Below are 12,298 nucleotides of genomic sequence, written 5' to 3'. Positions count from 1 at the left end.
CAGTTTTTTCATCATGTATTATTCAAGTCAAACGCGAGTACATCGGTAATGAGAGACGGAGGGATAGTATTCCACTCCATCGAACCAGACATAGAAGCAGATGCTCAGGCAAGACAATGAGCAACCTGATTCGCCGATTTCTTAACAGACGACAAAGAGAAAAACGGTAACTCTTTGAGAAGAGTTTTACAATCAAACACTAAAGCATCAAAATAAGAGTAATTCACCAAATTTCGTTCCAGAGCTTGCTTCACGAGTAGATTATCAGTTTCCACAACAAGCCTCGTTGTACCAAATCGTTCCTTTAACCAAGTAAGAGCCTCCCGTACTCCTATGATCTCGACCCAACAAGGGCTAGCAACACGGCCAATGAATATAGTTTTTTCCGGCAATAAATTGTCCCAGTGATCGCGTAGTACCATGCCTACTCCCGCCAAACTCTGTATGTATAACGTAAGAGGCATCGGTATTACATCCGATTGTGTCGGAGGCGCGGTTCCCACTTAGTATTCTTAGAATTCACTGCACCACCAGTAGGCGTCTCGTCCACCAAATTGGCGTTCCTCCATTCCTCCAGCTCCTTCTTTCCACAGTACAAAATCACAGAGGGCCCACTTTGCTTGTTATTCCAACATATATTATTTCTGGCTTCCCAAAGGCTCCACAAAATCATGACTGCTTCCTCCATTTTTATTTTTAAATTCCTTTTTTTATTCTTCAAACCACGCACAAAATTTCCTATTAAACCATTCCAACCAAAATTTGATTGAATCCAACATAGCTTTGCACAGTGACATTCGACTAGACAATGTTTCACGGTCTCCGTCGCTTGCAAACATTGAGGGAAAACTGAACTAGCTACACATTGTTTCTTCGAAAGGTTCTCACATGTAGGTAAAATATTTCTCAACGCTCTCCAGATAAAGTTAGCACCTTAGGTGGTAATGAAAGACTCCAAACGAACTTCCAAATTTGCTGGTTTTGTGAGTTTGGTTCAATGTTTTGATTATAAAGGAGACGATATCCACTCTTCACAGAGTACAATCCTTTGCTATCTCATTTCCACATCCATGTATCTCCTCGGGGCCTGTTACTCAAGGGAATTTGTCTAACCGCCTCTATTTCGAAGGCATTAAAAAGAGCATGCATCAAATCCCAATCCCATTCTTGTATACCTTGTTTCATCAGATCTGCTACAAGTAAGCTTTCGCTTCCAAGAAATCTAGAGCTTTCAACATAACTCGAATCGTCCTTAGGCAGCCATGGGTCCGCATAAACCCTCGTTGTCTTCCCATCCCCAATACGCCGAAGGCATCCTTGATTAAGAATCTTTTTCCCTTCACACAAGCCTCGCTATACGAAACTAGGATTAGAACCTAGCCCTGCATGGAGAAAATTAGATTTATGATAGTATCGAGCTTGAAAAATCTTACTCACGAGAGTATCAGGCCTAGTCAAAAGGTTCCACCCTGTTTTCGTGAGCATGGAAAGGTTAAAATGATAGAGCTCTTGAAAGCCCAAACCTCCATCTTCCTTGCGCACACAAACTTTCTGCCAAGAAGTCCACCTAATCCCACTATTTTCCTCTGTTCCCGATTTCCACAGTCAAATTGTTGCTACTTTGGTGGCTGATAGCCAGTTGGCATCGACAGACAATCAATCCGCTTGGAATACGGCTTTGAGTAACCTAGGGAGCTTTGTGGTGGACCACCATATTGACCTCTGATGGTGTTCGTTATCATGTCTTGCAATCCATTCATGGCCCGCTCAACAGATTCACATATAGTACTGGGAATCAAGAACATGTTCATCAAATAAGTTGGAATTGATTGAACTATAGTTTTAAGTAAGACTTCTTGGCCCGCTCGGGAGAGACTAGTACACTTCCAACTATTTATTCTTAAGGTTACTCTCTCTTGATATAAAAACCTGTTCTTGCTTTTTCCACCACGGTCAAAAGCCAAGATACTTTCCAGGAGTATCCACCTCCTTAACGTGAAGGATATCAGTGATCTCGTTCTTCACACTTTCATTAGTATTACGACTGGAAAAAAAAAATCATATTTTTGGAAATTTACCTGTTGACCAGAGGCTGCTTGATAAATCTCCAAACACTGCTTAATAGTTGTCGCCTCCTCCTTTACTGCTTTAAAAATATATAAAGCGTCATTCGCAAAAAATAGGTGTGAAACAGATGGTGCTTTAGTACAGATTTTCACACCATGGATTCGTCCTTGAATAGTCATTCGCTTCAACAACGTTGACAAACCCTCTGCAACTATCAGAAATAGATAAGGCGACATCAGATCGCCTTGCCTCAACCCTCTTGTTGGAGTGATATTTCCGAACTGCTTGCCACCATGACTAAATTGATAATTAACTGTGGTTACCATCATCATAACTTTATTCACCCAATCCATACAAAATCCCATCTTCAACATCATTGCCCGTAGAAAACCCCATTCAATGCGGTCATAAGCTTTACTCATGTCAGTCTTAAGCGCCGCATAACCAACTTTTCCTTGTGTTTTCCTCTTTAGATAATGCATTGCTTCAAAGGAAATCATTGCGTTATCCGTAATGTGTCTTCCTAGAATAAACGCACTTTGAGCCTCGGAGATTATTAGATTCATGCATTGTTTCATTCTGTTTGCCAGGACTTTGCAAGTGATTCTATCAACAACATTACAAAGGGAGATAGGCCGTAAATCTGAAACAAATTCAGGTTGTTTCTTCTTTGGGATTAACACAATATTAGTCTTGTTACATCCTGGTGCTGGTGAATTATTATTCAAGCATTCCATGACAAACTTTAGAGATATCGCTTCCAACAAGCTTCCAAAATGTCTAAAGAAGTCTCCGGATTCAATCCATCCGGTCCGGAGCTTTATCCGACGCATGCTAAAGACTCGCGCTTGACCTTCTTCCAGTTTGTGTAAAAGGCGTTGCAAGTTGTCATTAATTTCATCAGACACTTTTTTCTCAACAATGTCAATAATGGCACTAAGTGGACCTTGTTGTGTCTTGAACAGATTGTTGTAATAGTTCACAATAAGATCACTCAATCCATTCTCCCAATTAAGCCAGCTTCCGGACTCATCTTTCAGTTATGTAATTGTATTTTTTTTTTTGTCGTGCAGAGGCCATAAGATGGAAATAGCGGGTATTTCTATCACCATTTTGAAGCCAAAATTGTTTGGCTCTCTGTTTCCAGTAGTTCTCCTGTTGCCTCAAAAGAATTTCATAAGCATCTTTGGCACTATCATAGAGAGCAATATGACTCGGATCTCTACTACCTTTAAATCTTTTCAGCTGCATCTTGCATGGCCTCATCTTTGATCGAAACAGATGCTTTTTGTTATGACCCCAGGACTGTAAAAATCCCCACAATGTTCAATATGAGAGCTAATATGTCGTCCGTTTCTCGCCCAACCTTCCTCAACCGCTCCTTAACATCGCTTCCCGAAGCCAGAATTTTCAAAATGAAATTTCACTGGTGAATATTGAATGATGCTTATACCTAACGAGACAAAAAGTGCCATATGATCACTACAAGCAGTTTCCAGATGGTGCACCGTAGCTCTATTGAACATAACATGCCAATTAGCCGTTGCAAGGGCTCTATCCAACCTCTCCGAAACCCACCCCTCAGTACCTCTCCCTCTTTCCCAAGTAAATTTATATCCAATGTACCCCAAGTAATGTAGGTTGCAGAAATTAACCGCTTGTCGAAGACCATCAAGTCGCCAAGCAGGTTGTTGAATTCTCCCCATCTTATCTCTATAGCTCAGGATATCATCAAAATCCCCTGTGATGCACCACGGCAGCTGGGATTTATTCTTCAAGGACCTTAGAATGTCCCAAGATTGCCTCCTACGATTTGTCTCAGGGCAACCATAGAAACTAGTAAGTCGAAAGTCGGGAATTCCTGTAATTCGCACCTCCACATCAATAAAATGTTTCTGAGAGTCAATTACTGAACATGTGTCCTTCTCTCGCCACAAAAAGGCTAAACCACCACTCTGTCCTTCTGGATCAAGAACACTCAAACCTTCAAAGCCTAAATTATCACAAAGTTGTTGTATTTTAGGCTTATCAACTTTAGTCTCCTGTAAAAAAAATTAAATTGGGCTTCTTTTGTTGGACCAAGTCCTTTAGTTCAGAAATTGTACATGGGTTCCCAAACCCACGATAATTCCAAATTAAAGAGCTCATTGGACTTGGCAGGTCTGGAGACCAGAACCCGCCGTAAACCCATTTTTTGGCCCATCAAAAAGAATTAATTTGCCCGCTGCGTCACGCTTCCTTCTTTTCTCTAACGACGTTAATTCCTCTTCATTAAAAGCCTCTGTCTCTATATCTTTTCCCAGATTCCTCTCCATTTCTTATAATTATTCCAAGATTCCCTTAATGTTTTCCATTTCCAGCACTCCCCTTCCCATAATTCACGTCATTTTCTCCCTTTTTTTGCGCATTCTTTCCTTCTCCCTCTCTCACTTCCCCACTTTTCTCGTTATTTTCTCCTTCATTCCCTGATTTATCTTCCTTTTTCGTACCCAATCCATTCGAAGAATCTCACGGATAATCCCATCTTTCCTTATCCTGCCACGCACCTCCCTCCGATCTGCTCTCCGACCTAATCCATCGCATGCCAGCCATGGATGCTTGTCGCCGTTCAGCACGCAATTCTGGCCCATAAAGAAATTGTACTTTATCAATTTCCAGATGGTGATTTAGTTTCCGACAGAACTTGTCTGTGTGGCCAATCAAACCACAAAAGAAACAAAAAGTTCCCAACCTTTCATACTTAAATGACATTTGCACACATCCACCGCCCGGCTTTCTGATCTTCATTAATCGTTTAAGTGGTTTTTGAACATTAATGCTCACTCGTATCCTCATGTAGTCTTTCCAAAGCATATCATGATTTTTTGTATCGGAGTATTTGAAACTACCAATGGTGTTCCCAATGTCTCTTAGAACTCTTTCAGACCTTAGACCTAGGGGTGTTCATGGTTCGGTTTGGGTCGGTTATTGATTAAAATCATAACCAAACCAATTTAGTCGGTTTTTAAATGTCTAAAATCATAACCAAACCAAATAAAATAATAACCACTGGTTTGGTTATTGTCGGTTTGGTTCGGTTTGGTTGGATTTTTCGGTTTATGACTAGCAGCCATGAGACTTATCAAGAACATTAAAAAGTTAAAAAAGACATGTCTTTTTTTTTGTTGTTCAAACGATATCTTTTATTTATAGTTTAAGCTGGAACATACATCATAGAAACATTTTCACTATTAGTGATAGTGTCGTACTCAAGTTACCCAAAGTTGCTAAACTATTACATATAAAGCTAAAAACTAACTAAGTAAATGTTTTACCATTTTTGTCATCTTAATATACATGCCTGGAAATAAAGTAGAGCATAGGAGCTTTTAGTTGTTGTTAAAAACATACATATTAATTAAACATAAAGACTACCTAAAATTAAAATGAAAATATATGAAATAAAAAAACTTTGTGTAATGATCCCAAACTTTGGGGCAGTACTTGCATTTTGCCCTTAATTCTCCCATTTTGTTAAAAAAAACTTTCTGTAATGATCCCAAACTTCAGATGTTTTTCTATCATTATCCCCAAGGCTAGGGTCTCGACTACAAGGAGTTGTTCTTTTCTGCTTTTTAGGAGGATTATCCACGAAAGAAGTATTAGGACATTACAATGTGCTTGAGTTGCAGCAAATGCTGATGTTACCGAAGTATCTTCTATAGGAACCTCCAAATCTACAACCTCTATCCTTTTCATATGAAAAATATTATAAGTTTAGGACCCATTCAGACAAGAAAAAAGAAAGGTATAAATTCGAAAAAAGAAGAAGAAACAACCTAAAATCAAATGGTCGACAAAGAAAGGCTAAAAATTTAAGTTAAAGACATTAGACTCTAACGTGAGCTTCTGTTAGTAGGTTTACACTTAACACTTAAAGAGTTAAAAGACTTAAAGACATAGGCTTGAACATATTCTTAAAAACACGGGCCTTAAGCAATCATGTGAAATAAGCAGACCAGAAATCAAATTAATGATTAAAAGGTATAAAATATTTATAATGATTTATGAAAAACTAATATTATACATATAAATAATTATAAAATTTATGTATATAATTTATCAGTTTGGTTCGGTTATTTATTCGGTTATTTTTTAATATAACCATAACCAAACCAAATATTATCGGTTTTTAAAATTTAAAACCAAATCAAACCAAATCAAACCAAACCAAACCAAATGTCGGTTTTTTTATTCGGTTTGGTTAAATTTTCGGTTTGGTTTTGGTTTTAACCAAAACCGTGAACAGCCCTACTTAGACCTCCCACCAAATCATGGACTTGAACCCATATATCCAATGACATAAGTTCCACCTGTCGAGGGTTTTGATCGAGATTGAGGGGAAGTAGTAGAACAGGGCTCTGCATAAAGTTCCATGGGCCATCTTCAATAATCCGATCATGTTCGCGTTGATTGAAAAACTGGAAAACAAAGACATTATTCCCAAGTTCTCTCACCACCATACCCTCTCCTGGTCTCCACGCCTTTCCCATTGCGTCACTCAAGGACTTAGGGTTGATGAACTTGTCTGTGACAATGCGGCCTACCACACACCACGGGAGATTAACAATGTTCTCTTCGGGGTCAGTGGCACCCTCGTCACCAAGATAATCTAATTCAACATCTGAATCATCAAGATTCAAATCAGACATCTTTTCTACTGGTATACTGCCATCATTTGTATGAGATGATGACGCCATACAAAAAATCAATAAAGGAACAAAATAGACGGAACAAAGCCAATAAAAAAATAAATCAAATGTAAAAGAGGATAAAGGCTTGTCACTTGAACAAGAGGACGGAGGCTCTCATATAGAGAGAGAATAATTAATGGGGGAAAACACAAACTAAAACCCTTGTATAGTTGTATGTTATTGTTGCCGAAAAACCTAGTTCGAACTCCAAAGGCAACTCTTCATCCTTGTTAGTCTTTTGGCCTATGGACCTTAGTTGACTGGGACATGCTCCATAATACCCTTTTAGTGTAAAAATTACGCTCGTCGTCTCAAATTATTTGTCATGATTATCAAAAATAATTATTTCAATTATTTTTCAAATTTTATCTTAAGTACTCCATCTGTTCCAATTTATGCGTCTTACTTTCCTTTTTGGTTTATCCCAAAAAGAGTGCCTGTTTTTATATTTAGTAAGTTGACAATTCAAACATTAGTAAGTTGACAATTCAAACATTCTATATGACAAATTTATAACCACAAGATTCAAATAACTTTTTGCTGCTTTACACATCCGTAATTTGAAACCACAAGATTTAAAAGTCTTCCTTTGTTTCTTAAACTTCGTGTCAAGTCAAACTAAGACACTTAATTGGGACGGATGGAGTAGAATTTTGTTATTAATGGAGATGATATATAAATAGAGTACACATTTAATGGAGAGAGATTATAACTTAGACATAAATAAGGGTAAAGTTAGTCAAATATCCCTCCTAATTAATATTTTTTAAGGGGCGTACAAAATAAAAAAGCAACAAATAATTTGAGATGAAGGGAGTAGGTAGGTTGATCAATTATTAAACCAACAATCAAAGTTTAATCACCCCTTAAAATATAAATAGAAAGTAATTATTTTTAAAAATTTGAATAAAAATACTCTTAGCTTATGTACAAAACAATCTCAACACACGGTGGTGGAATTCAAATTTTTTGACAAATGAAACTCTAGCACAACAAAAGGCTCGTGGACTTTCAAACTCTATAAACGATGTTTAAACTTTCATTAGTTCAAACTCTAGGAATAGTTTATGGACTATGAATTTGTAAAGGTTGGAACTTCAAAAAAAAAAAAAAAATTCATTGAGTTTGAAATAAGTATCATAGTGGTGAAACTCAATAGTGATGGTAGTTTCAATCATGGGGAATGTGGAGCTAATGGACTCTTGAAAAATAGCCTAGGTTTCATTCTTTGGGCTTATTCTATCCCTCTAGATCCTGCCACCAGCAACATGGCAGAGGCAGCAGCTATGCTATATGGTCTGAAATGGTGTGCCAATAGGAATCTTGTTTTAACATTGGCAGAAACAGACTCACTTTTGCTCTCTAAATGTATAAAAGGTGAATGGAAAATTCCTTGAAAAACTGACAGCTACATCAAAGAGATTCAGAGTTTAGTTGAAGCTCATGGCTTCAATATCAATCACTGCTTTAGGAAAGCTAATAAACCAGCCGATAAGCTAGCTGCCCTAAGGTACCGTTATGATGAAAGTCAAGTTTTCAACCCTCTGTCTGAACTACCCCAACAAGTGAAGGGCCACGTCAACATGGATAAATGGAAATTTCCATCTTTTAGGAACAAAAAAACAAAGCACTTTCTTATTGTATATGAACCACCTTGATCTCACTTGTAGAGCTAACCTTTTGGATAGAATTAGACACTTAGTGTCAACTCAGTGATCATGTACAAAGTTTGGTATGCCAAACTTAAATTGTAACTTTTTGCACATCAATGATCCGTCACGACCCAACTAGTGGGCCATGACAGTACCGGAGCTGGCTACCGAGCACCGCTCATTATACTATCTATCGTACTCAACCGGGATATATATATATATATATATATATATATATATATATATATATATATATATATATATAGCATCTTCAAAATCGAACTTGTCATAAGAAATTTTCGAATCTCCCGAATATATATATATATATATATATATATATATATATATATATATGTAAGCCCACGAGGCTATCAAGATAATGTACAACATATACAATGAAAAGGGCTCAAACCATCTACAACCCACATATAAGTATCTACGAGCCTCTAACCGAAGTACCGAAACCATGAGGGCGGGACAGACCCCGCCATTCCCATATATACACACAAGAGAATATACAAAAAGATGGCAGCCTCCGAAGTAGTGGAGGGTCACCCGCAACCGCTGAGTAAGCTCCTAAGCGTCTGCTCCGTCTCCCTGTCTACCTGTGGGCATGAACACAACATCCAAAAAGAAAAGGACATCAGTACGAACAATGTACTGAGTATGTAAGGCATACATGGTAACATAACAAGGGAATATAGAAAGTATAAGAAGAAAAGATAGCTGCGACTGCTTGCCTCTTAAGGCGGAATCATGCATGCCAGCTCTTATGTAAGCATCATCATATCATGTGTGTGTGTGTGTCTATATATATATATATATATATATCTATAAAAAGCTTCCCGACCATATAGATACGGTGTGATCATCATTAGCTCGCGTCCGGGCCTCCCGCGTCCGGGATAAATGTCTCAAGCCGCCCAAAGAGGGGGTCTGCTCATGCCATCTAGACATGGTGTATATGCCGCCCGCCTTAGCGGTGTCTGCCCGGCCATCTAGGAACTGTGTAATCTCATCATTATATGCTTATCATAAGACATGCATACGAACTCAAGTGAAAGATACAACTCTATCAAGGTGACGTAAGGTCGAGAACCCCCGATTCCATTATGGAGTAGTCATGATCATCATGTCTCACCTTGAAGGAACTAGCATTATAAGGTGAGGCTATCAACAATGAATGGCATCAAGGGATCATATAAAGATCATTAACATCATAGCAGCATCCTATCATTATCATGGACCGTATCTCATCTCTATCCCATAGGAAACTTTTAATACTCCTTAGCTTTCATCTTTTGGAATGTAAGAAGGTCATGGGAATTACCGGAAGAAATCACAATATATATAAGAATCATGCCTTTGAAGGAAGGGCTAGCCTTACATACCTTTATATCTTTTTAACTCTATTTCTTACTTGCTTGCCTTCCGAACTCGCGATTCTACCTTCAAGGGAATTTGTACTAAGATTAGACAACCCGAAACATACTTAAGCTTAAGCTAAAGCAACTAAGAGTTAATGAAAATTTGGCGACATTTCCTTTGTTTGACAACTTCTTCCATAAAATAAGACAACCCTCAAGCGTCAATAAGAACGTCATAATAACATAATCAATAAATTCTTGAAGTTGAACATTGTTTACTTCTTAAATCCACCTTCGAAATCATCAATAACCATACCTATAATACAACATCATATTCATTCTCATATAATACTCCTTTTACATCATTCGCATTATTCCCCATAAGATTGTACTCATAACATGTCAAGAACTATTATTCAAGTTAAGTCATTATTCAAGAATATCACTATTTCCATATTTGCACTCCATATCCCCCTCCCTTACATAATCCAAGTCTTTTAACCTCTCAATATTCTTAATAACATGAATTGAACATAAAACTTACCTTTGGTGATGTAGGAATGAGCTTTGGATTAAATTACTTCACTTGGAGAAAACCCCACTTCAATACAAAAGGACTTCTTGATCTCTACAAACCCTAGTGAGCATCTATACACTTGATGTTTACTCCTTGATTTCCCTTGGATAGATGATAATATGATGAGAGAATTATTCTAGAACCTTCAAGGCTTAGAGAGAGACTGAAATCTGAAAATTAGAAGCATGACTCGTCTATTTATAGCTAAAACTGTAAGGTTCTAGAGAAGCGGGTCGACGACCCGTCGACGTGTCGACGGTCCATGGACTTACCTCGTCGACTTACACCTAAGAATCTCGGATTGTAGAAACGTGTTGACGATTGGGTCGACGGTCCGTCAACTTGGTCCGTTGACTGGCGCCTGCAGGTCTCAGTCTGCAGAAATATATTGACAGTGCACAGTGACGGTCCGTCGACATGTCGACGGCCCGTCGGCACTGACTAGTGTCTGTAGAATTTTCTGAATTCGTTCAGATTGCGTCGATTCGATTTTTTCAAGTTCTAACCCCATAAATCACCAGGAATACCCGCTGGTACGTTTGTGCACGGGGTAAGACACTCCTTACCTTACTTTCTCCAACAAGCTTTCTTCTCTTTCCTCAAATGTCTTTGGAATCTTAATTAGAATCACTAAGCATCCCTTCTTACTAGTAGAGACATCATATACATACTTTAACTTACGTTGGTCTATTCACCGCACAACAACATGAAATTTCCCGAGGTGTAACACTCTCCCTCTCTTAAGAAGGTTCGTCCTCAAATGTTAAGTCCTCGGGGATTCTACAGAAATTCTGCCAGAGTTTCTTCTATAATATGGCACTACCACCCTGTCACAACAACCCATAATAGCATCGCCTCATAGGGATACAACATAATGGCGAGAAAATATGACCATACACGACCAAAAGCATTTAAAAGAAAGCATTACATACCTTATGATAATGGCGTCTCATCTCGAATCTCTTCCGGGGGTGGAAACAAATGTGGATACTTGGACTTCATGTTTTCTTCTGCCTCCCAAGTCATTTCCTCTCGATTGTTGTTTCTCCATAAGACCTTAACCGAGGCTACTTCTTTATTTCTAAGCTTCCGTACTTTCCTATCTAGTATAGCAATGGGCACTTCTTCATAAGCCAACTTCTCGGTAACTTGAACATCATTCACTGGCACGATTCTAGCTGGATCTCTAACACATTTGCGGAGCATCGATACATGAAAAATTGGGTGGACTGATTCAAGTTCCGGAGGTAAGTCCAGTTCGTAAGCTACTTGGCCCACTTTGCGAACAATTTTGTAAGCTCCGATATATCGGGGACTAAGCTTTCCCTTCTTGCCAAATCTCATTACGCCTTTCATCAGCGACACTTTTAAGAACACCCAATCATTAACTTGAAATTCTAAGTCTCGCCGACGGTTGTTCGCATAAGATTTCTGGAGACTTTGTCCTGTCAACAATCGATCTCGGATAACCTTGATCTTTTCCACCGCTTGTTGAATCAACTCTGGACCTATTAGTTACACCTCTCCTACGTCAAACCACCCAATTGGCGATCTACACTTCCTTCCATATAGAGCTTCATACGGGGCCATCTGAATACTGGAATGATAGCTGTTGTTGTATGCAAACTCAACAAAAGGTAAATGATCATCCCAACTACCTCCGAAATCTAGCACACATGCCCGTAACATATCTTCCAAGGTCTGAATAGTACATTCGGCTTGCCCATCAGTTTGTGGATGAAACGTTGTGCTGAGTCTTACCTGAGTTCCCAATCCTTCTTGAAAAGACTTCCAGAATTTGGCAGTAAATTGTGCTCCTCTATCTGTGATAATAGATACCGGGACACCATGAAGTCGCACTATCTCCTTAAGATACAGCCTTGCATAATCTTCTACTGAATA

This window comes from Lycium ferocissimum, chromosome 11 (assembly GCF_029784015.1).
Source record: "Lycium ferocissimum isolate CSIRO_LF1 chromosome 11, AGI_CSIRO_Lferr_CH_V1, whole genome shotgun sequence".
In the NCBI taxonomy this organism is placed as follows: Eukaryota; Viridiplantae; Streptophyta; class Magnoliopsida; order Solanales; family Solanaceae; genus Lycium; species Lycium ferocissimum.
The sequence above is the reverse complement of the archived record's forward strand: the minus strand, read 5'-3'. Positions refer to the sequence as shown.